The following is a 27,626-nucleotide window of genomic DNA, read 5'->3' as shown; positions in this document are numbered from 1 at the left end:
TGACGTTGCTGATCTACATGTGAAACGATTACGTTCAAGACATCAACCTATCTGCACAACGCAGAACCTCGTAGGTAACAAATTCAATCTGGCTGGAGATGGTGTCGTGATTGGAAATGGTTTGCCCCTCCAGAGAGTTCAGAAATGCCCTACATAACTGAGAAGGTGCCAGGGTTCATTCAACCTAGAAAGATCTGGTCGAAATTAAATAGAATTCGGTGTATGTGGGGATCCCATGTACAAGTCGAGGAAAAGACCTTCGCCATGTTGCGAGTGTGGCGCTGTAAGACGGACTGTTTGGCACTTAGTTCAAGAATGCCCACAAACATCTTACAGTGTGAATTAAGAGACTTCTTCCTGGGGACACCACAGGCACTTCAGTACATTTGTAATCTTGATGTAGAGTTATACATAATTTTCATGGATGCCATACGATGAATACATAAGCTATTCAATCCGTACTCTGAGGGATAATGGCAGAGGAGAGTTCACGGCTGTCTGCGGCCTGGTCATTCCAGCTTGGAACTTTGGAATGTTAGATCGGCACCGTAGTATTGTTCGTTAAGAGCGAGAAAATGTCCGGTGTTTCATTTGATCGAGTATTTCATATGATAACATTAATCGCTACATTTCTACTGACGTCATTGTAATGACCTATGTTGAGTTCAGTTGGGAAAACCACAAAGGCAGTGTTTCTGAGACTTCCTTACGGAAGTACGGGTACATCAGCTAGTTAAATGTATAGACATGAAAACTAAGCTTACCATACCAAAAATGTTAGCCATGACATCATTACCACCCAGCGAGTTGGCCGTGTGGATTCTAATCCCGCCGTCAGCAGCCTTGAACATGATTTTCCCTGGTTTCCCATTTTCACACCAGTTAAATGCTGGGGCTGTACCTTAATTAAGACCACGGCCGCTTCCTGCCAACTGCTACCGCTTTCCCATCCTTGCGTCGCCGAAAACGTTCCGATGTGTTAGTGCGACGTTAAACCACTACAAAAATATAGTGTTAGAAAGCGTAAATCATTGTAAAGAAATGTTCTTCAGACTAAATCTATTAAATATGGAGGCTCTTGTAGTAGTGGGAGGTACAGCTTTCTCTGTTCGTAACTTCGGCGCTAAGTCCGCCTTTACTACCACGAAGCAACCTGGTAGTTATTTTTGCTGTAGGCTTACTTCACCCCAGTGCCATGTGCCTCTCTAGAAGTGAAAACATAATTATATTCTATAAATTCTTCGACTTCCTGACGGCGAATCGAACCGATGTCTTGCCGGTAGAAACGAACACAATTATGCAGCCCCTCGTGTCCAATTACACGGAATAAAATTTTCTCTTGGTTTTTTTGCGAAAGTCTTGTCGTATTTGAACCTCTGATAACGAGTGTACCGGTGTTCGATAATAATGTCGATGTCATTTTAATACGACCTGTTAAACAGCGCACTGACACAGATAGCTTCTTGGCCGGGCTGAGTAGCTCAGACGGTTGAGGAGCTGGCCTTCTGACCCCAACTTGGCAGGTTCGATCCTGGCTGTCCGGTGGTATTTGAATGTGCTCAAATAGCCAGCCTCGTGTCAGTAGATTTACTGCCAAGTGAAAGAACTTCTACGGGACTACATTCCGGCACCTCGGCGTTTCCGGAAACCGTAAAAGTAGTTAGTGGGACGTAAAGCAAATAACATTATTATTAAGATAACTTTTGAGCGCTTTTGCGTTAGGAAAAGCTTAGAACTGGAAAGATAATGGCCATGCCTTTAATTAATATACCGCCCTCGCATTTGTAACATATTGGACCATCTTCCGGTACCTACAATACAATTCGAATGCTTAGTGTGAAACTAACGTACAACTACAAAAGTAGTATTGACATTTTTAGGTTTTCACACGAATTGATAACAAATTCATCCTTTTACTTAACGACAAAAAGATCGTAAATCAATCTTATTCGTGAAACAATTCGCAATTACAAAACGTGATGGTATATTTGATTCGGAATAAATGTATCGCCTGTTAAGAATGTTGTAAAATAGCCCTTGATAGTTTAATGTGAAAGAATGGTATGTATTACCATTGTTTATACCTGAAAATTAAAAAGGAAAACCTAATTAAATGGATGAAAAAGGAGATGTGTATGGTGATAACAGTGAAAAAGATTTTAAAAATGCATTTATTTGTAAATAATGAAAACCTACAACCTGTTTTCCAGTTAAGTACCAGGTCAGGGATGTAATGAATCATATATAGGCTGTTAGTACGATGGGATCGCCACTCCCAAAGTGATTGAGTAATGACTGATAGCTGCTATGAAATGAGAATGGAGGGTGTTGATGGAATGAATGATAACAGGGAAAACCGGATTACCCGGAGAAAATCCTGTCCCACCTCCGCTTGGTCCAGCACAAATCTCACATGGAGTGACCGGGATTTGAACCACGGTGTCCAGCGGTGAGAGGCCGACGCGCTGCCGTCTAAGCCACGGAGGCTACCTTCTTTGTAAATAAACAAACATTAATGTAGCTTCATATTCTTTTCTTCTGTTTGCTTGGTGACATAAATACGAATTTCAACAATATTAATATAACTAGCATATGTACTCGTTCTTCGCACGGGAATTGGTAATTGACTTCAGAATTCCTTAATGAATTTATGCGAAGTTACATGCCTGTATTTAAACGTTTAATACGGCATGTTAAACTGATATTCTTCTACGAAAGCACGTGGCTGTAAGGTGAAGTACGATACAGCTGAACAAAGTGGAGACAGAATGAGGATGATCACAAAGTTCATTGATGGTACAGTTCCTGGTCCAAAGTTGTAAGTAATTCTCTCTATTTCTCTGTTACATGTTGTTGTTCATCTGAAACCAGTAGTGGCACTGTGGCTGAAGATCCATGAAACCAATCGATGATAACCTCCCTTATTATCTGTTCTATCAAAAAGAGTACACTGGCTCTAACCACTTAACCCAACTTGAAATGACGTGACAGCCCATTAATGATAGCTCTCTTGTAATCCTCCAATTGAAAAGGTGCACATGATGAAAACATTTTAGAAATTGATTTCCATTAAGTCTGGTCGTTTTCCATTAAGGTTGGTCATCTATATTTTGTGGGAGGGTAAAATCACTGTTTCGTCTTCCTATAAACCTCCAGACCAATCCGTGATTTAGAAATAATATTGTCCCTGATACCTACCAAAGGACTCATAAAGTTTGGTAGAAATATATAGAGTAGTTCCCGGGTTATAAGAACTTTACAAACGGACGAACAGACAGATCGACAAAAAAGCGAAAAACAAGTGCGCTCAAAGTTAGACTGAAAAAACGGTTCGTTAATGATATCTCCTTCATTAATCCTCGTATCGAAATGATGCACATGAGAAAAAAATGTTTTATAAATTGATTTCCATTAAGGCAGATAGATTTCCATTAAGTTTGGTTGTGTATATTTTGTGGAGGTGCAAAATCACGGATTCGGTTTCGTATAAACCCCGAGTCATTTCAGGGATTTAGAAACAATATTGGCCCTAAAACCTACCCAAGGACAGGTGGTTTCTAAATATCAAGTTTGGTAGAAATATATTCGGAAGTTTTCAAGTTATAATAACTCAAACAGACAAACAGACACCAAAGCTAAACAAAATATGCAAATGGTCAATATCACACCTGAAGCGGAATCATCATCATCATTAGTCGTTGTGCTCATTACTGAACGTCGTGACCTCATAACTCCCGAGCGGTTTTCACATTTCCTTAATATGATCTGAAGTGGTAGCCCAGTGATCTTCTTTGCCTGATCTATCCATCTGCTTGCTGTTCTTCTTCGTTGTCTACTGCCTTCAATTTTGCCTTGTAAAATTACCCTTTCCAAGTTCTCTTCTTCTCGTCTTAGAATGTGGCCAAGGAACTGGAGGTAACGCTCACTCACGCGGGAAGATAGGCGTTTCTTGATGCAGAGTTCGTCCAGAATGGAAACATAAGTTCTTCTTTCTGTCCAGGGTGCACGTAGCATTCTCCGCCAACACCACATCTCAAAGGCATCAATGCGGTTTTTGTCTTTAGCATTCACGGTCCAGGTCTCACAGCCGTACAAAAAGACGGAGAACACTAGTGATTCTACCAAGCGCATCTTCGTGGCTTTTGATATTGCCCGGTTCTGCCAGATCTTAGCAAGTTTAACCATTGCAGCACGACCTAAGACAATACGTCTTTTTACCTCTTTATCACAGCTTCCCGTGTCATTGATGACAAACCCCAAGTATATAAATTCCTTAACTATATTTCGTCAAAATAGTAATGTACAGCCACACGGTCGTTACGATTTTATTCATATAGATTAGTTTTCCTACATTTAAAGAACATTCTAAACATGGCTTATAAATAGAATATTCCCTTGTATGTAATGTTATGGTTCTTAAAGACATAATACGTTTGTTTCCATTCATATGTAAATAATTATGTGTTTTAGAAATGCTATTTTGTCTCTCTAAAAAGTTGAAGATTTGTAGTTTCGTTAGTTTTACACTAAGCCTTCGACTTGTCCAAGGAGTGCTGTTTCAAATCCACAGCTGGCCTGGATACGGACTGATAAGGCTGCTAAGAGAAAGGAACATCACTCTAGAATGCTGAGAACATTACACTTGTTCAGAACAGTAAATACTGCACGTAAAATAAAAACAAAGGTAAAGAAAATAACCATAAATAGTAAAATATATAAGGTTTAATGTCTTTTAATTTTGTTCAGCTTCATGAAATTCATAAGAGCGAGCGTGCAGAGAATTATAAACCACGCGCGAGGTAGTGAATAAAAGAGAGCCTTTTTAAAATAGTTCGTCGTAACTTTCTACTTCCAAGAACTATAACATTTCTTGTAATTTGTGAGACGAAGAAAATATAATACCAGTTTCGCAACATACAATACGCACACATTAACAACTTTATTACTGCTTAACAAAAACTTTACCACTGAGCAATTAAAGCTATTTAACCATCAGAGACATACTTAGAGAGCAAAGGACGTTGGACTGAAGTGTTAGTGGTAAGAAGTAAACCATTACCAACCACTGTAGCTTTATTGCACCCGTCTACCTGAAAAAGCAGACTCGGCTGACTTTTTGCAGACATTTCATTGTGTTCATTCCATGGCGCGCATGTGTATGTGGTGTCTATGGTAAACTTCTTCTTCTTTCTCTTGGCTTTTTCCCAGTTACTTGGGGTAGGTATCATTTTAGGATTACGTACAGTTTTACGTCCGAATGCTCTCCTGACGCCAAGATTATGTGAAGGGATGGATTCACTACTGTGCATTTTTGTGGTGCTTGGTAGTGTGATGTGTTCTATGTTAATGAAAAAGTGTATTAAGCTGAAGATAAACACCAAACCCAGAGCTAGAATCATGTTTTGCTTCTCATCCTCGTTCAATTGTTGAGTTGGAAGCCACGCCACTTTCCGCCGAAGGGGTAAAATACGCTGATACTCTGCGCGCGACCCTCCACCGTCCAATTTTGTATCACGTCCTCCCTTTCGTAGAACTGTTGTTTCGTCCTCTCGCAAATGTTCTGCATATGGCTCAACTGAGCATTTGACAAATAAGTGCCCTTTAGTGTTGTCCAACCAGTCTGGAGTCCTCGACAAGGTGGGTGATTTGCTAAGTGTTTCAATGTATCTAAGTCAACTTGTAGACCCAAAATTTCTGGTAGCATTTGGACTAGGCCACGAGACTTAGTCATCCGCTTCTTCCGACCCAGCCAAGGATTTTTTCTTTGTATATCATCCCCTGACTTCAAATCCGTGCCTATTTCTACGAAATGTAATGTTAACCTCCCATCTATCTCTGGTTCCGAGGCCATTTCTGGTACTTTCGCTGGGGCAGATTAATTACATATAATAATAATAATAATAATAATAATAATAATAATAATAATAATAATAATAATAATAATAATAATAATGTCCGCCTCTGTGGTGTAGTGGTTAGCGTGATTAGCTGCCACCCCCGGAGGCCCGGGTTCGATTCCCGGCTCTGCCACGAAATTTGAAAAGTGGTACGAGGGCTGGAACGGGGTCCACTCAGCCTCGGGAGGTCAACTGAGTAGAGGTGGGTTCGATTCCCACCTCAGCCATCCTGGAAGTGGTTTTCCGTGGTTTCCCACATCTCCTCCAGGCGAATGCCGGGATGGTACCTAACTTAAGGCCACGGCCGCTTCCTTCCCTCTTCCTTGCCTATCCCTTCCAATCTTCCCATCCCTCCACAAGGCCCCTGTTCAGCATAGCAGGTGAGGCCGCCTGGGCGAGGTACTGGTCATACTCCACAGTTGTATCCCCCGACCAAGAGTCTGAAGCTCCAGGACACTGCCCTTGAGGCGGTAGAGGTGGAATCCCTCGCTAAGTCCGAGGAAAAAACCGAACCTGGAGGGTAAACAGATGAATAATAATAATAATAATAATAATAATAATAATAATAATAATAATAATAATAATAATAATAATAATAATAATAATAATAATAATAATAATAAGGCGTATGGCCTCCGGAGAGGACTGGTGCAGGTCTTCTTCTAGTAGACGGCCTATTAGGCGAACTGCATGTCTGTGAAGATGAGGGCCTACCTAGGATGATTTCTAATGCTGAATACGCCACACACCCCCAGCCCCCGAACCATTGAAATTAACCAATTAAGGTTAAAATCCCGGACCCGGCCGGAAATCGAACCAGGGACCCTCTGAACCGAAGGCCAATACGCTGACCATTCAGTCAACGAGTCGGACACATTTACATATCAAATAACAAAATACACACAGAAATAATTTAGTCCGGTGAAAGTAAAGTTGGTATTCTCTCGCGTTGAAATTACAATTACAATTAAATATATATTTTTTACAATTGACTTTACGTCGCACCGACACAGATAGAACTTATGGGAAGGAAGCGGCCGTGGCCTTAACTAAGGTACAGCCTCAGCATTTGCCTGGTATGAAAATGGGATACCACGTAAAACCATCTTCAGTGCTGTCGACAATGAGATTCGAAACCACTATCTCCCGAGTGCAAGCTCACAGCTGCGCACCCGTAACCACACGGCCAGATCGCCCTGTGAAATTCATAGATGTACGGCATGATTATGCAATTAATAATCATTTAGTATTTGAATACACACTAAGAAACTAACAGACAATAAAGAGACTGCCAGACTGACGAATGCGCGCGGCAAACGGGTGAATTATAACTCAGTGGCCACGACCTCGGCAAAAGAATATGTACCCCTACTACCCTTCCTCACAGCGCATGCAAAGTCTCCACTACTTGCCGTAGCGCTATACAATAAAGGAAAGAGCATATAAGACAATAAGGCTTGTACAAATAGCCTTTTAAAAATAATTCCTAGTTCCAGCTGGCTAAAGTGGAATAAAATATATTTACTCTACAAAATGGGGGTGGGAGCGACTGTCCCTCCTCGCCTTACCCCTTACCGCCGCTACTGTTTGTAGACACGCCAAAGATGCAGTAAATGAAATCTAATAACTTATTAATTTAGACACGTGTAGACATTCAACTCGATAAGAGAGTTGATTGTATGGAACGAAAACGAGTACTGTTCGGCGAAATGTGTGTGTAGAAGGCGTACGTCTATTTGGAGCTTCTGTTTCACTCCGACCTGGTTGTCCAGCTTAAAATAATGTCTATGTATTCACCGCTGCTGATCACACTAGCCATTGCCGATATGCAGACAGCAAATATAATACGGCTGTACCATACACCAGCCTAGAACTATGCGGTCGAAAACGATGTTTACTAATGCAAGCGGTCCATTCGACCGGCAGCGCTGAGTAACATGCTGCGAGCGACACTCAGTTTCTTATCTCTTCATATTCTGACGTAACATGCCCGCTGGCAGTAGTTCCCCTGTGAAAATCAGTTGGTAGACATCCCATTCATCATTTGTGCATGCGGGGCATTTATAAGTAGAAAGTACGGCGTTCGTGAACCACCTGGTATAAGTAAACATAAAGGTTCAATAATACTGCCTTGAGGAATTCCCCTCGTAATTAATACAGGGTCAGATAAAGCTTTGCCTACTCTAATTCTCTGAGTTTACCGAGTTCGATAGCTGCAGTCGCTTAAGTGCGGCCAGTATCCAGTATTCGGGAGATAGTGGGTTTGCAGAGTTTCGCCCAGGCGTGCCATTCGGGCTCACCTTCTCCTTTCCCTTCTACTTCTCTTCTACTTTCCTCAACATCTGCCTTAACCTAATTCCTGGATAACACTCTACCCTGGTTCCTTTACCTCCGCACACTTTCCGCACATCTCTGACAATGGAATCCCCCATGACCAGAGCCTCAACCCTACCCACCTCATTTGATCCCCTCCCCTCCTGGTCAGTCCCATCTTTCCTGACAGCTGCAGAAGCTACTTCCTCTTCTCTACCCCATGACCCTGTGTCGTGTACCGACCTCCCACGGACTCGAACCGGCGGACTGCCAGGTGGAAGGCAGCCGGGATTCGCAGCCGAGTCTAGAGCTCAAGGTGTCAGAGGAGATTAATTAGTGTTAGAATAATGATAGTCATCGACATGAGACACCTTGTAGTACTTGAGTAACTGTATAATAAGTATAATAATTATTGTTAGATTTAATAATTGGAAAGCAGAAGGAAGCTTTCAGTTAAGTATTGGAGAGCGGTTTGTGAAACGCGCTAGCTTACGAAAGCTGTTGACTACAATAAGATATTTACTGTGTGTCAACAAACAAAGTTGGTATGCGGGCCAGGCGGACCGCCTAGTGCCCGACAAAGGGACAAAGCTGAGTACACGGCCAGTCAAGGCCATTACAGATGCGCTTTAGGAAAACAAGGAAAGATGAGGACAAAGTAAGACAGAAGACAGTAGTGCCTAGGTAGCAGCACTTACTGTGACAACTATTGAGAATAGCCACTTGAGGGCGCTAGTGACTGGATGATCAGTTTGGCAATGCCGTAAGACCCAACCCCTTGGTAGGAGGTAGGGATAGAACTTTGAGTTCAGGAGCGGAGATATAACCCCTGGCCAAGATGGCGCGGGGCCTTCTTCCAGCCAGTAGTTCGTACTTGTCAGGACGAGATTCTGTTCGGGCATTGCCCAAGTGCCGTAGGGCAAGATTCAGATAGACGCGTAGTAGAACAGTAGGCGCGTGGAACAAGCTCGCTCTCTCTACAGATCATTACATTCAGACTTGTAAATATACTGTACATAGTAGTTGTAGTTGTCCTCAGTAATAAAGGACAGGAAAATAATTTCATCTTTTATTTCGGGAGTTGCGGGACGAGTCATACCTACAATTACCTCCCTACATTCCGCTCGGCAGGTCAGGTAATACTTCAACATCCAACGGCCTGGTGACCAACCTACGAGAACGTCTCTCAGGACAGGTAGGTCACGACACCTGTTCCACCTGTCTTTTCCTATACACTACTCCGCATTTCCCTTTCCTATCTTTTCCCTTCCTCCTACTTCCACACTTCTCAGAAACAATTCCCTGTTCCACATCTTCCCTTGGTTGTTCTACCTGCAGTGACTCGTACCGATTTCTCACAGACCTGATCCTGAATAGAGCCCTTAGCCTCCTTCCCCTTAAAACATCAGACCACCTGTCTTCTACAATTGCTCCCTTTCCTTCCCATCCCTCTTTTACACCTACTGTATCCTGAACATTGTTTGAGCGAGGAGGCCTACTTTGCTTCCTGTCCTCTGAGAGAATCCTAATCATCTCTCTCAAACTCTCCAACTACTCCCTCATACTCTTTAATGCCTGGCCACAGCCACAGTTCCTACACTTGCACTCCTTAGCCATTCTTTACTGAATAATGACAAGGAAAGGAAAAAATAAGGTAACTTATTCTGTGCAAAATAAAAATGAAGGGAAAGAAATTTTGTCTAGGATAGTTCACAAAGATCACACGACAATAAGGTAATTCACATAGGGTACTAGTACACTACAATACTACTTAGTTGTACGATTTTGTTTCCTACAACACCCTACCAGGATGAAAATTGCTGTTAATTACTGAAAACAGAAAATAATACACAGTAATTTCCCAATTCTAAACTGCAGTTAAGTCTACCCTAATTACTACAACAGAATTCTAGTAGGAGAATTAATACACATACTACAAATAATATTCTACACAAATATTTCACAGTAATAGAATACACACACTAATTTCTAATAAGATACTATAATACACTAGGCCTACAATAATTTTAAACTACGTTTAGATACTACAATAATTTTAAACTAAGTTCAGAAGTATCCAAATTACAACAGGTTATTACTAAGCACAAACAGAAATGGAAATTTAAAATTTGAAATTCGCAAGACTACCGTACTCAAAATAATAGAATAAGCACTCTTAATTCCTGATAAGTTACTACAATACACTAAAATAGTTTTTAAACTACCTTCTGACTTATCCTAATTGCAATTGGTTATTACTAAGCACAAATAAAAGTGAACATTAGGCCTACCTCTACTGCTTTAGAAATTTTGGGTTTCATTCATTCCAAGAACAGAATTGCTCATTTTACTTGGAAATTTCACTTGTTTGCAACTAAAAATTTGTCGCGCCCTATTATATTAGGTGTTGTTTTCTTGTCGTATTCAGGTCTTATGCTAGATCTTCCTAACCGCTCGAGTTTGTTCAAATTTTGTAGTAACTTACCTCTTTCGCTTTTGAATTGTAACTCTATTTTGTGTTGTTTCACCCCCTTCAGAGAAACCATGTTAGACCTTGGTCATTTGCCTGAGGACCAGGCTAAGTGTATTCCGGGTCTCTGTCATACATTCCCTGATGTCTTCTCAGAGATACAGGTAGTCACACATGTAATTGGATACGAAATTGAGGTTTATGATTCGATCCCGGCGATGTTTCCTCCCTACTGGTTAGCACCTCCGAAAAAGAATGCTCTTAGGGAAATCATCAATCAGATGCTCACCCACCCACCTACGTCAGCTTAGTTTTCCTCTATTTTTTCTTCGGCTTTAACCTCAAGGTGGTTTTCACCCTGTGGTAGATTAAAGTGCTTTGCATAAGAAGGTGATCTTGCAATCTGCACTCTTCCCTGATTTGCATTCTTATTTTTCTTGGTTTCGCAAGGCTAAGTATTTTACTGCCTTAGTTTTAAATCAAGCCTGTTATTACATTCTGTTAGCTGAGGAGTATAAACGCCTCATAGCCTACATTACGGACTGGAATCCCTATGAATTTAACCGAGTGCCCTGTACTCACTAGGCTTCTTGATCATATCCTCTTCGACGTCAAATTCCACTACGTCTATCATAGACGACGTCGTTGTATAGTCTACTCTGAAAATTTTGAGGAACATATTAATGAAGTCCTATTGCGTCTCAGGAAAGTAGTTAAATCATCTAAGGTATCGTTCACTAAGCGGAGCATGTCCCTCTTAGAGCACATAGTTTCTTCTAGCGGAGTATCTGTTGACCACTTTAGGACTCAGGCGATCCATGATTTCAAGCCCCTAAGGATATTAAGGCTGTAGCCTTGATAGTTTGATAGATTGATAGCTGCAGTCATTTAAGTGCGGCCAGTATCCAGTAATCGGGAGATAGTGGGTTCGAACCCCATTGTCGGCAGCCCTGAAAATGGTTTTCCGTGGTTTCCCATTTTCACACAGGCAAATGCTGGGGCTGTACCTTAATTAAGGTCACGGCTGATTCCTTGCCATTCCTAGGCATTTCCTATCCCATCGTCGCCATAAGACCTACCTGTGTCGGTGCGACGTAAAGCAAATAGCAAAACATAAACTATTAATCGGGAAGATAAATTTATTTCACAAATGTATACCCAATTTCGTAAATCGTACCACTCCTCTTAACCTGCTGCGTCGTAAAGGTGTAGAATTTGTCTGGGGGTCTTCCCAGCAAGCTGCATTTGAAGACCTGAATTTGGCGTTGTGTAACCCCAGGTTTCTCTTGGAAAGTTATTGTTTAAATAGATGCATCTTTATCTGATGTCCCTGCTGTCTTATTATAACACTCTGATCTAGGTAGGCGACCTGCCGGTATAGTCTTCTAGAACGCTTTCTCCTTAGGAAGCGTAATACTCCATTTATGCCCTAGAGAGTCTTGAAGTTATTTTTGCCCTGGAGAAATTTCGCATGTATCTGGAGCATGTCAAGTTAGAGTTGGAAACTTACAGTCAGGCTATAAGTTGGGTTCAGATAATCCCCATCGTACTAATCGCCTATTTCGGTGCGGTACTCGCGTTTCTGAATTCCATTTTGACGTGCTACACATTCGGGGATCAGACAATGTGGTCACTGACAGCCTCAGAATAATGTTTTCAGATAGTAACTCCAGTAATTACTTTCTTGGGTCTTCTATACCTAACTCCCCTTTGTCTGCTGAATCTGTAGTTAATGTCATTCTGACTGATGCTCCATTGTCATAACCATAACAATGATAATCACCAAAGAGAGAACCCTGTATTTGGGTCTATTATTGAAAATATTTCTTCTGGTGATGCCGTGTCTCTGTATGTTTTGAGAAATAGTGTTCTCTGTTGTCCCTCCTGTCAGAAGATGAAAATTGTTATTCCCACTGTCTTAGTGCGCATGAATTTCAAATATTATCATGAAACTCCCATTTGAGGTCACCGGGAATTTTCAAGACACGGGACAAGATTAGGGAATTTTTCATCTAGAATTCTATGAACGGAGAGATTAAAGAGTTGGTCAAGGCCTGTAAAACTTGCATGGTAAGCAAGCCTCCTTTGAATACTAAACGAGGCTTACTGTCTTCACTTCAAGCCACTCGTCCTGTCTGTCTGTTAGGTCATCAGCCCAGAGTCAGGTTGGATCCTCAAATAAGACTATGCAGTTATAGGTAAACGGCAAAAACCAATGGCAGAGCCAAATGAGGTGGACTAGGCAAGATGAGGTGTGAGGTAGTTTGCCATTGCTTTACTCACTGAAGGTCCTTCTGCAGCACGACTGATCCTATGAGCAACACCTTTCATAACACTCAGACACTAGCTGTGCTCCCGATGTAATTACTCAGCACCACCCACACCCCAGCAGCTTACATATTATCACAGCCATGGATGAGACTGGGACTTCGGTGGAAGCTACACTTTGCTCTGGCCTGTGCCAAGAGACGTATACATGAATACTGAATCCATCAACAAATCCACTCGTCCTATGGAGCGATTATACAATGATTACGTGGGGCCGTTTCCAAAGTCTAAAGAACATGGAAAAAGTTCGTACTTATGCATGTGGACGGGTTTACCCGTTTTTCTTGGTTATTCCCAACTCGGTTAGCCACTGCTCAGTCTACCATCAATTGCTTAAATTTAATATATCCTTCTTTTGGACCTTGTCAATATCTTGTATCTGATAACGGAAAGCATTTACTTCCAACTTATTCTGTACGTTTTGTGTATATCTGTCAATTTCACACGTGACAACTGCAGCCTATCATCCGCAGCCCTCCTGTGCGGAGCGCGTTAGTCGCGAATCGGCTCTTATCACCTTTCTTCATCGGATACGCTGTTGAATTGGCTGTTCTTCGCATTCAACTCAGCTGTCCACGAATCTCACAAGATTTCTGCGATGTCCCTAATGTTTAGTTTGGTCCCAAACTCACCACTTTCCAACTTGTGGTCGATTAACGATCTTTTGACCGGTTAATATCCATGATCTATGGAAAAAGGGTAGTGATAATCTCAGGGCCTCTCATAGAATGGCGTCTGGTAAGCTTGCTCCCAGATTTGGTGGCTCTTGTACCATTGTAGGTTTTCTCACTTCGATTACTCTGTTGGTTAGCAACCCAGAGTCTCAAAATATTTTCCTTGTTCATCTGTCTCTAATTTGAAAACCTTGCTATATTTTCGACGTTTAAAGCTCTCCCATTACGTCTCTTTGCAGCTGAAAATTCATGCGTCATGCACAGAATTATCATGACCTTATACTGTCTCTAGTCTAATCCGTTTGATATCGTGACGCTGATGGTGCGCAGACCATTAGGTATTATGAAGAATCTGCCCAACAACTCTATAAAAATCAACTCGTACAGAAATAAACTACTAATAACTAATGCATACACCTATATCTAACCTATTCTGCCCCTTGTTCCCATCTAACTTATATACTACCCTTAGCTCGGGGCCTCAATCATGCATACAGTCCTGAACGTATTTAATTTTACTTAAACAAATGTCGCACTGGCTTACATTTAACAATTAATGAACTTGTTTAAGAGTGGCCTAAACTAGTGCATCAAATATTACTTCACATGCTTATAGAACAAAAGGACTTAGAAGCTATCTCTCCATCAGCGATTAATCACATGACCGCTATGCCATGCGTGCCTAGCCCATGATGACGGCACACAGCACAGGGATGAAGGTCCTTTCCTCGACTCCTGGATACATCATGGTTGTCGTTTGGTTGATCCTGGTCGTGTCTGGAATTGTGGAGTTACTTCAGAACATCTACTTCACCGCTTACCGTGATCGTACACTCGACTACAACCTTAGTGTGTGGCTACTATTGACTACAGCTCCCGCGCAGAGGTGAGTCTCGTCTGTGCGGCACTAATTATGGGAACCAGCTCGGTTGTAATCAGTCCTTGATAGCGGTTATATTTTACACGACTTGCGCACGTTTTTACCACGATCCGCGCACGCGTTATAAATATTAATACTACTTAATGTCGTCACTAGAACTTGTGAAATAACTCACGGCGATTGTACATTATTCGGACAACAGTTTCACAAATGAACATGTCTAATATACTTGCGAATTACGCCACGCCGCACCTGGCTTTTCAAAACAGCGGGTTAATATTACAATGAGACTTTGAGTCCGCGACTGACTCGATGAGCGAATGTCAAGTAAGTACAAGTGAGTCTGGGAATGAGAATCAACTGAGCGAATGAGGACGCTTCCTACCTTGCGGCAGCCTTTATAGCCTTAAGAGGACGCTGGTTCGAGGTAAACCCCCGTCTAACAAACCGTTCTCCTTTGTAACAGTCCTCCAGATGTCAACGGCCACTCCTGTAAATACGCACCTCTCTCAGTTCAGCAAAAGTAAATAATATTATCGATTCCTGGCTCTCGATAATTCTGAGCTTAATTATGTGTAGTGTCAGAGCTGTGAAATTTAGCATAATGGCGGACTTATTGTTTTAAATTCAGATGATTCCAGCCCTGGGAAAGAGAAATTTGTCAACTTGTGACAATTGTTCTATAGATCCCCTAGTTTAAAGCTCACAGCCTCCAGGTTGCTGCGCTTTGGTTTGGTGATATGGTAGGGGTCTACATGATTGAAATCACGGTTTGTGGCTCAATTCCAACTCGAGGAATTCGTTTCTTCCGGAGCAATACGGTGTTCTCACGGCCTATGTCACGACCACCCAGGGTTCCTTCCTTCACTCCCTGCGACTCTATGACGCGCTAAATAAAATTATTCCACAGAGTTATTATAAATGAAGTATATTATGATATGGTTCATTATAGCAGGTACCTTGGATTCAGGAGGTCAAAAGCACTGTATCGCGATTGACCTATCTAAAGCATTTGATAGGGCAGATCATGCGAGACTACTGGAAGAAATGAGTTTAATTGGACCAGACAAAATAGAGACTGAATGGGTGGCTATGTTACTAGAAAAGATAACTCAGAGAATTAGAGTAGGCGAAGCTTTATCTGATCCTGTAATCATTACGAGGGGAATTTCTTGAGGCAGTGTTATTGGATCTTTATGTTTTCTTATATAGAGGGTTATTCACCTAACATGTTACACGGAAATAATTTCTAAACCATTGAGGATATTCGTAAATGGTACCCAGGGTCTTGTAAAACAACGTGCTACTTAGTCTCACGGAGTGATTAATAACCGATATATTGATACTAACTCCATATTTTTAAGTAGAACTGTACAAATTCATTCATGTGGCCTAAACGTTCAACTACGTACAAGTAAAAATATGTAAGAATTTTCAAGATCGGACAAGTACTTTTTGTGATATAAATAACAACATCATGCGCGGTTTTGCATGCCGCATCAGACGGCGTGAAGTCGGGCAAGGACATATTGACGCGCAAGCAGTTTCCTGGGAGTGAGTTTAGGCACAGAACAGATACCAGGCATGTACTGTAAACATAATGTGATGTACCGTAACATACCCTGGGTGTGCAACGTTATTGTATGACTGGCAAACACACAACGGAGAAGGGAGATTAAAGTTGTTTTGTTTTATTTTGACATCCGTGTGTAATAGGTTGCGCTCATTTTAGCGTATTTTCCCACGGATGGGAATGGGAAGGGTTTGGAAAGAATGTCGGCCGCGGCCTATCGTAAAGCTACCTATCCGGCATTTGCCTGGTGTTGAACATGGGACACCATGAAAATCACTTTCAGTTTGGGGGAGACAGGGCTCAAACCTGTGCTCTCCCGAATGCATGCTACTACAGTCGGGCTTGAGCTCCGCGGAGATTAATGCGTGTAAAACAAATAAATAATAGTGTTGCTGCCATCTCACCACGATCAGCTCTGAACATCCCACATAATAAGTCGAGCGTTTGTCTCCTAATGTCTAACATATCGCAACTCAAATAATCCAGCATTGGTAACATTGCTCCTTCGCCTGAATAACCCAGCACAAAACGAGGTGCGCTTAGTAGTACACACACACACACACACACACACACACACACACACACACACACACACACACACACACACACACACACACACACACACACAACAAACAAACACACACACACACACACACACACACACGGGGCTACATGACCACGCTGTCAAAGCCCCGGAAATGAAATAACATCAAACAGCCACTCTTCTCCGCAGCCTGTCGAGTTTCTTAATCACGTGTAGCGGCTAGCATTCGTAGCTGTCGCCGCGGGGGTCCGGGTTCAATTCCCGGCTCTGATAAATAATTTAATTCTGGTTGGAGAGCTGGAATGGGGTACACTCAGCCTGGTGAGGCAAAACGGAGAAGAGGTGGGTTCGGTACCTATCTCAGCTATCCTGGAAGTGTTTCCGTGGTTTCTCACCGCTACTCCAGGAAAATGTCGGGATGGTTCCTTACTTACGACAACGGCCGCCTCCGTCCCAATTCATCACCTGAATTACAAATACAGTACACTACTACAGACACCACAATAACACAGGTTATCAGACACATTCTAACAGGCATACAGCACACCCACCCACACACACCCAAGCACATGGGGCTGCACGACCACGATGTCCAAGCTTAGGAAATGAAATAATAACAACTATTCTCTGTACCCCTTCGAGTGTCTTAATCACGTACGTCTGGAGAGGAATCCGAACAATAAGATGCATTATTGGAAGTGCGACCGTATAACCATTACTGTTCTGGAGTAGACTTTAGCGTTTGAAAAAGCGGATGTTGTCATGCAATCGCAGTGTGAATGACGCACGTCCTGCAAACAAATGGAAATAGTAAGGTAAGGTAGTGTACCTGCTATTAGAAGGCATAGAAGGGGAAGGTCTTGTCCGCCCTGTGTCTCACGGGCCTCATGTTACGTACAGTACAGTTTTTTAGTACGTCTGGAGTACTTATGCAATGCCCTACACAAACCAAGAGGAACTGGACATGCTTTTCCTGTCGGAGAGTCTGGAAGGAGTTCTAGGAGAGCTTCGCAACTGTATGCTGAGAGGTATCTCGCCCGGGATCATCCGGTCACACATGACAATACGACGCCTTTGCTGCGAGTTGTTGCAGAACGGATACTGGAATAATAGTGTGAAGAGAAACAGGAGCACACCAGCGACAGGGGAAGAGAAGTCTATAGATGTTCTGGCGCCGCCGCCCATAATCCACATACTACCTGCGCGTGATGCCGGGATAAGCCAGGCAAGTGTCATTCGCATTTTACAGCGACACAAGTTTCATCCCTGTCACGTATCTTTGCATCAACAACTTGATGAGCGAGATGGACAACGTGTGGATTTCTGCCGTGGTGTTCTCTTGAGAGTACGGGACGACAGGAACTTCCTGCATAGACTTCTCTTCGCTGATGAAGCGACCTTCAGCAACCATGGACATACCAATATACGGAAGATGCACTGTTGGTCTTGAGAGAACCCACACTGGCTCAGGCAGGTGGATCATTAGCGGCAATGGAGTGTCAATGTGTGGTGCGGGATAATCAGCAACCATATAGTAGGGCCATATTTTCTTGAAGGTACTTTAACGAGGAACAGATATGCCGAATTTCTATCAGAAGTGTTACCGGTTCTCCTGGAAAACGTACCCCTTAACATACGACGGATCTCCTGCCCACCATTCGCTTGTGGCCCGAAGTCATAAACGAGATATTCCCCGGTCGATGGATCGGACATGGAGGCGTCATCAGGTGGCCAGCACGGTTACCTGATTTGACACCGCTGGACATTTTACTCTGAAATACGTGCAAGGACATAGTCTACACGCAAGCTCCAACAGCACCACAAGATCTCATGCGACGTATCATCGCAGCAGTGCTGCAATATCGAGGGAAACTCTTCGGTCTGTGACCTCATCCCTCGCGACACGACTGCAAATGTGCATTGCCGCTGATGGTCAACATTTCGAGCACAAAATTAAATAGATGCATGTCCGGCCCCGCGGTGTAGGGGACAACGCGTCCGCCGGTGACCCGGCGGCCCTGGCTTCGATTCCCGGCCGGGTCAGGGGTTTTAATTGTAAATGATTTATATCCCTGGCCTGGGGACTGGGTGTTTGTGTCGTTCATAACGTTCCTTTGCCCACATTCAACACTTTACGCTTCCGTAATTTCCAAATACACGCGGGATCCTCACATATGGTGCAAGTAGGGGCAATAGATATTTTTAGGTCGACGCGCCGAACAAATAGCATTAAAAAATAGACACATTGTGTACGCGGATCACTCAGACGCACGTTTTCAAACATCACCTACCTCTTATCTTTTCTGTTCTGATAATTCAGCTTCCAGTCAATGAACGATTGGCCACGAGTGGCTTTGCCACATAAAGTACTGAACTCGTTGCCAACACGGTCCCTACATACGAAATGTCCGCCTCACAACAATTACACTGCCGGGACGTTGTTATGTTCCCGTGCCTACGCCCTTAGGATCATTTCCAATGAAGTCTACCTCGGACATTATTCATTTGCTTTTCTAGAAGGAGCTCTTACGGTGTTTTGTGTTGTGTTTGTTATTCAACTCATACAGTAGTATGTACTTTACATAAAATCCAGTGGCAATTATAGCTTTCGTTATGTTCCTTTCAAGGCAAAGTACTTATTTTATTCTTTTTAAACACATCAGACCTCCCTGTCCTGCCATGAGTTCGCCTGTCATACACACTTTGTAGTCCCATCACATGTGTACTAGGTGCTTACATACCTGGTATCCATTCTGCGGCTGAACTCACTCCCAGGAGACTGCTTGTGCGTCAATATGTCCTTGCCCGACTTCACGCCGTCTGATGCGGCATGCAAAACCGCACATGCTGTTCTTATTTATATCTCAAGAAGTACTTGTCCGATTTTGAAAATACTCACCTATTTGAACTTGTACGCAGTTGAACTTTAAGAACAGGTGCATGAATTTGTGCCGTTCTATTTAAAAATATGGCGTTAGTATGAATATCTCAGTTCGACTAAGTTGCGCGTTATTTTACAAGACCTTGTGTGCCATTTACGAATATGAAAACAGAATGCCGATATCTTTAATGGTTTAGAAGTTATTTCCGCGTAACGTGTTAGGTGAATAACCCTGTATATATAAATGATATGAGTAAAGAAGTGGAATCAGAGATAAGGCTTTTTGCGGATGGTGTTATTCTGTGTAGAGTAATAAATAAGTTACAAGTTTGTGAGTAACTGCAAAATGACCCCGATAATGTTATGGAATGGATGGACAGCAAGCAATTGTACGACGATAAACGGGATTAAAAATCAGGTTGTGAGTTTCGCAAATAGGAAAAGTCCTCTCAGTTTTAATTACTGCATTGATGAGGTGAAAGTTCATTTTGGGGATAACTGTAAGTACCTAAGTGTTAATACAAGGACTGGTGCTTCTCAATAGAGGTAGCTCTAAGAACTCGGTTTACTCTCCCATAGAATTGTTATAGTAATGATATCTTCTTCTTTTTGTTCTTTTTGGTTTTCTTTCCAGTCACTTTTTGTCGGCATCATGTATGGCATGAGTCCCGTTTTACGGCTGTATGTCCTTCCTGACGCCATTACTATGTGGGGGATTAATTCACTATTGCGAGTTTCTATACTGGTTGGTTTTGTGGTGCGTTGTGTGCGACCGAAGAGGTGTGTATTCAAACTATTCGATACTATATTAAGATTATTCGTTTACAGGAAGAGGAATCAGTGACTAGAATAACTTACCAAGGGAAATCTTTGATAAATTTCCAATGTCTTTGAAATCGTTTAAGAAAAGACTAGGTACACAGATGAAATGGAATTTGCCACCTGGTTGACAGCGCTAAATACAGATCCGTGTTGATTGATTGATTGATTGATTGATTGATTGATTGATTGATTGATTGATTGATTGATTGATTGATTGATTGATTAACACAAACGCCCATTCTTGAACAAGAGGAATGAAGCATAATTAGCTCGGCCGGAAATCAAACCCGGGACCGTCTAAACAGAAGGCCGCTACGTTGATCATTGAGCCAAGGAGCTGATAAAATGTAGCATATAAATATACGAGAAATTAAGTCTTTATAATGCTTATGCGCGAGCACTCAGATGGCGGCATTAAATCTGACATGACTTCTTAAGGACTAAAGTGACGATGTCGTCTCTGAGGATTGTAGGAAGTCCATAGCCATGGTGAAACTTCTTGTATGGTTACGTAATAGTCCTCCAGAAAGAGGTCAATTACACATTTCTAGGGCCCGGATGTTTATGCAGTAATAGTTTAGAATGAAAGCTTACTGAAGCGAGTAATAATTAGAGTCTACCCGCACGACGGTAATGCTATGAGGCTTTCATAAACATTAGGGGTCATCAGAACCCCTAGAAGTTATGTTACTCCCACTACATTACGTTAGAGCGGTCTAGTCGACATTTCCTACTAACAAAATTATTTAGCGGTCTAGTCGACATTTCCTACTAACAAAATTATTTAGTAGGAAATATCGACTAGCCCGCTCTAACATAATGTAGAGGGAGTAACATAAATTCTAGGGGGTTTTAATGTGCCGAACCCCCAATAATTATGCAAACCTCATAGCATTACCGTCGTGCGGGTAGACTCTACTTATTACTCGCTTCAGTAAGTTTGCATTCTAATCTATTACTGCATAAACATCCGGGCCCTACACATTACTCTCCAGTTTGTACTTCTCCTTGGATTTTTGGGTCTTATATTGCCTTATTTTCATCGTTGACAGCGTTGCGCTTGTTCAAAGCCCAGTTTAAGCCGGATTGTAAGGTCGAATATTAACTCACATCATACATCCTGAAGTTTTGGGGTAGGCGATTATATCCACACGACGCGTTGAGCCATTCGCACTAAGGCCGACGAACTCTAATGCACTTCAAGCTCATTCTCAAAGCAGTGGTTATCTGAGATCTCTCTAACATTCCAAGTTTCTAAACTTGGACTAATAATAAATAACATCTTGCATGGTTCAAGGAGATACAAAGGCTATTCCGTTGAGACTAGATATTCACCTATGGTGAACAAGGCGGCAGCCTCTGTTCCGTCATAGCATTCTTAGACTTGTACGCCTATTTTTGCTACGTAATAGGATCGAATATTTTAATACCTTAATGAGACATGGGAGAGCGTAGCTCCGTATGCGTTATGCAAAGATTATGACGGGAACCAGTTTTCTCTACCTACATGTGTCTTATCGCCTATCGCAGCGAAAGTGACGAGACTGAGTCACGCTTTGCGTGGGTCTCCATTCAGTTTGTAACAGAAGCGAAGTAAGATTAGCATCGCTTTTGGGTATGGCAAACTGTCGATCGTGCTACCTAACAAAGGATGCTAGGTACTCTGAGCAAGAGTAAACATCAACATTAAATAAAATATGGAATGAAATAAACAATGAAATAAAATGTAAATAATAATCTTATTGGCTTTACGTCTCACTAACTACGCTTACGGTTTTCGGAAATCCCGAGGTGACCGAATTTATTACCGCAGGAGTTTTTGTACGTGCCAGTAAATCTACCGACACGAGGTTGACGTATTTGAGTACCTTCAAATACTACCGATCAGAGCCAGGATCGAACATGCTAAGTTGGAGTCAGAAGGCCAGCACCACAACCATCTGAGTCACTCATCCCGAATGAAAAAAATGATTAGTTGTCCATCCTATCAATCAATTTTACGGTTTTCGGTGATGCGAAGATGCCTGAATTTTGTCCCGCAGGAGTTCTTGTGCATGCCAGTAAATCTACCGACACGAGATTGGAGTATTTGAGCACTTCAAATACCACTGGACTGAGCGAGGATCGAACCTGCCAATTTGAGCTCATGTTACGGCACCTATCACTACAGACTCAACAATAGTACCTGGTGCGTACAATGATCTCTATTGTCCACAGAAGTAAAATAAATGTATGTGTACAGTACCTGCAAAACTGAGGTCATGCAAGTTAATGAAATGAAATGAAATGAAATGGCGTATGGCTTTTAGTGCCGGGAGTGTCCGAGGACATGTTCGGCTCGCCAGGTGCAGGTCTTTCGATTTGACACCCGTAGGTGACCTGTGCGTCGTGATGAGGATGAAATGATGATGAAGACGACACATGCACCCAGCCCCAGTGCCAGTGAAATTAACCAATGATGGTTAAAATTCCCGACCCTGCCGGGAATCGAACCCGGGACCCCTGTGACCAAAGGCCAGCACGCTAACCATTTAGCTATGGAGCCGGACATGCAAGTTAATGTTGTTAAATCACGAAATGATCAAATGTTTAAAAACACTTTTCATTGAAGCAGTGCGATAGGGTTCTCGAAGAACTTGTCCAGAGGGTCTGAGGGAAATAAAATACGTCTCGCGGACCAAAAAAACAGGCACAGCCAGATATCGTCTAGAGGCAACCTCTGAGGCTCAATGTCTTAGTTGTATCACTGAGGTCGATGATGACCTCCCCATTCTCTTCAACTTACTGGCATGGTGGCAACAAGAGCTAAGTAATCAACTACCCCAGATATACCAGGTTATCTCGGTCCTCGGATTCTGTTGCACGGAGGACATCATCCGAAAATGTATCAGAACTTCCCAAATCTTTCCACCCAAAGTGCAAACATTTTATTGGCACTTTAAACATCAAAACGTTTTACAAGTTTGGCAAGCTAAAGCGACTAACGGACGCATTAGAGAAACTCAACATCCAAATTTTAGCACTCCAAGAAACCAGGTACACTAATGAAAATAATTTTGAGTCAGGAAGCTATCGAATCTACAAGGGCAAACCAGCAATCTTCTTCGGCACCAGATACGCAGTCAGAAGAAATATCACAAACTCTCCTTCTGAAAGAATGTCACTACTTTACTTTTACTATTTGGTTTACATCGCACCGACACAGATAGGTCTTATGGTGACGATGGGATAGGAAAGGCCTAGGATTGGGAATAAAGCGGCCGTTGTCTTAATTAAGAATTTGTCTGGTGTGAAAATGAGAAACAATGGAAAATCATTTTCAGGGCTGCAGACGGTGAGATTCAAACCCGCCATCTCCCGAATGCAAGCTTTTACTTCTACAGTGCAGCCGCCTCGGTCGATGGAAGATCATTTCTTGAACATTCAGCATGTTACCTTTGTGCGTATTCCGTAGCTCATATAACTATGAACATTCGGAAGCACTAACTTACGTTGACTGGAGTGGTATCTGCCTGACATTGTCACTGGCTTCTAATCAATGTGGCTGCGGGCTCGATTTTCGGTTAATCATGTCCATTACGAGCGCGTCTTGGTATGGAAAATAGATAGAAATAAACAGACGAGGGATTTTTAAAATGGACAGTCAAGTGCCACGTTAAAAGTGTCGAGCCATGCATGACTGATGACCACAAGATTAACTGTCACGTAAAACTACAAACTTGCTTTGCTTTCGCAATATGCTGGCAGGCCTCCAGTACTTGGCACCTATCATGTTCACTGATCCGTCTATTACAATGAACTTCCAAGTAATTCCGTGTCGGAATGATCTGTGTTCGTCTGTTCCTTGTACTGGACTGGATGAACACAACGAGAAGACAAACTCTTTATACTGTTGTGGCGTGACAAAGGGAACAGAGAATGTTTATATTTTAGTTGGGCTGAGTGGTTCAGACAATAAAAGCGCTGGCCTTCTGAGCCTAAGCAGGCGGGTTCGATCCCGGCTTAATCTAGTGGTATTCGAAGGTGTTCATATACGCCAGCACGTAAAATATATCCTGATGCACAAAATTCCGACATCTCGGTGTCTTTCAAAACTGTAAAATAGGGAACATGCATGATCCGGGGTTTTAATTAAAAACGTGCTAATCTGATTCAAAATTTCACGCAGAATTCAAACATGTGATCAGAATGTACAAATAATAACTCCAAACATGATAAAAATCTAAATTAAAGTACGAAACTGTCACGTGACTCAAGTACGCGATCTCATTGGTCTGACGTCATCGTACAGGTTGACTGAATTAGCAGACGAAATAACGGGGCAACGGAAACAACACATAGTGTGCTGTGAGAAACAGGATACACTTTGCGTATTTCCATTTTATGTTAGTGTCTGGTATAGTTAAATTCGAGTTCTATACATTGGATAATAATCTGAGTGGTATATTTTAGACTTAAAATGAATCCTGCGCAGGCAGTGAGGCAGAAAACTTATAAACGGTGTATAGTTCCGATGTGCAATAGCACATCGCATACCATCCCAAATAAATTGTTTATAAATGTTCCAAAGACGCTAAAACAAGGGAGAAATGGATTTTGGCGAGCCGGAGAAATGCTGGTGATATATCGGAAAAGTCTACACTTTATTTTTTTGAAGATCATTTTAACGTAAGTGGAATTTGTTTGAATTTTCAATCACTTTTCCATGCCAGCTGTTCTAGTGGTAAAACTTTAAATTTTAATGCATGATGCTTTAATTAAATGCTTCAATTACATCTTGGAATATTAAAGTAATAAACAGTGCATTACGTAATGCTGATTATTAAAGTATTCTCCAAACCTAACCTATGTTTTGGGAGATCTATGTCAAGGTAATAAATCAAAGAGGTTATGAACCATATTGACAGCTCTAATTATACCAGTTTATCTTGGCATGCGACAGTTATTTATGTCTTTATTGAAGCGTTTACATTTGTAAAGAAATTTAGGCTACAGCTAAATACTCTATAATATAACAAAAAATAGGCGTATACATCATGAAAGAAAACAACGAATATTTAACAAATGTATACCTCTACACAAAACCGATGCTTGTCTGTTGGTGTCTTATAAGTTAACAATGGTCAATTATAATAATTGTCATAATATTAATGAAATAAATAACAAAATTGCACACAGGTGAAAATAGCGATGTTGGTGATTAAACATAGCCTAAGTTTTAGGTTATAAAAGCCAAATCAATAAACCGAAGGTTAAAAATACCGAGCAAGTTGGCCGTGCGGTTAGGAGCGCGCTGCTGTGAGCTCGCATGCGGGACATAGTGGGTTCGAACCCCACTGTCGGCAGCCCTGAAGATGGTTTTTCCGTGGTTTCCCATTTTCACACCAGGCAAATGCCTGGGCTGTACTTTAATTAAGGCCACGGCCGCTTCCTTCCCATTCCTAGGCCTTTCCTGTTCCATCGTTGCCATAAGACCTATCTGTGACGGTGCGACGCAAAAAAAAAAAAAAAAAAAAAAGGAACAGTCACAGCACCCAAAGACATTCCTGTATTGAACGACTAAAATGTCACCAAGACACTTTTCTTGCTCAGCTTGTTAAATGCCAAATGTAATTAATGTTATTGGCTTTACGCCCCGCTAACTACTTCTACGGTTTTCGGAGACGCCGATGTGCAGGAATTTAGTTCTGCAGGAGTTCTTTTATGTGCCAGTAAATCTACCGACACGAGGCTGACGTATTTGAGCACGTTCAACTACCACCGGACTGAACCAGGATCGAACCTGCCAAGTTGGGGTCAGAAGGCCAGCACCTCAACCGTCTGAACCACTGAGCCCGACTTGTGAAAACTAGATGCATATTTATCTTAATCTTTATCATGTTTAACTTTTTCCCTCCACCAAGATGTTTCTCGTACTATGATATTTATTTCTTTCTTTCTTTCTTTCTTTCTTTCTTAATCAGTTTATCCTTCAGGGTTGGTTGTTCCCTTGGACTTAGCGAGGGATTTCACTTCTACCGCTTCAAGGGCAGTGTCCTGGAGCGTGAAACTTTGGGTATGGTGATACAACTGGTGAGGAGGGCCATTACCTCGCCCAGGCGGCCTCACCTGCTATGCTCAACAGGGGCCTTGTTGGAGGATGGGAAGATCGGAAGGGATAGACAAGGAAGAGGGAAAGAAACGGCCGTGGCCTTAGGTGCCTGGAGGAGAAGTGGGAAAATACGAAAAACCACTTCGAGGATGGCTGAGGTGGGATTCGAAACCCCTCTACTCAGTTGACCTCCCGAGGCTGAGTAGACCCCGTTCCAGCCCTCGTACTATTTTTCAACTTTCATGGCAGAGCCGGGAATCGAACCAGGCCTCCGGGGGTGGCAGCTAATCACATTGACCACTACACCACAGAGGCGGACTAGTACTATAATGCTACCTACAGTGTATGTTTATGTTAGTGCTGAAATCCGATTTCTTACTTTACTAATGCTGAAAGCCCGAAAATTAATGTTATTCTTTAATATGGGAATCAGTCTAGAAGGAAATGTTGAAAGTGATGTGATTTCTATCCAGGTTCGTTGTTATCCTAATACTATGAGTTACAGTACATTGCATGTATATATGTTCAGTCCGTCAGCGATGCCGCTGGTGGGATCCTCAACAGCTCTGCCATCAGCTGTCATAGATGACCTAGGCATCACTGAAGAGGCGTACTAGGGAACTGAGGAGTGAGGTAGTTTCCCGTTGCTTTCCTCACCGAGCCAGAGTTGCTATTACATATCAGTCTGCCAAGCTCACTGAAATGCATACACCAACCGACCCTATGAGCAACATTTTCACACCATTCATAGCAGGGACTGGCTGCATAAGGATTGGCATTACTAGCATCGTTCATACCTCAGTCACTTTCATATTGTCAAAGCCAAGGAAAAGACAGAGACAGATCTATGAAAGTAACAAAATTGCTCTAGCCTATACCAGAAGACGTAGTGCACTGTAAACACTAGGTTCTGCCAGCAAAGGCGGATAGTACATTGCACGTATATACAAGATGCCACTTACAAACTTGCTTTTTATCCGCGAATTTCTGCGGCCACAAAAGTCACTATTTTTACAAGAATGATGACATCTACACATGGTAGATTGTCTGACTGTGCTGTTTTGAACCTTTCTTCTGTCATTTTGAAGTTATTCGCCATCACGAATAATAAACAATCGGCTTTTAGTAACGGCTGTTGCACAACGGCTGGTAG

The sequence above is a fragment of the Anabrus simplex genome, chromosome 1, assembly GCF_040414725.1.
Source record: "Anabrus simplex isolate iqAnaSimp1 chromosome 1, ASM4041472v1, whole genome shotgun sequence".
Classification (NCBI taxonomy): domain Eukaryota; kingdom Metazoa; phylum Arthropoda; class Insecta; order Orthoptera; family Tettigoniidae; genus Anabrus; species Anabrus simplex.
This window is presented reverse-complemented; position numbering follows the sequence as displayed.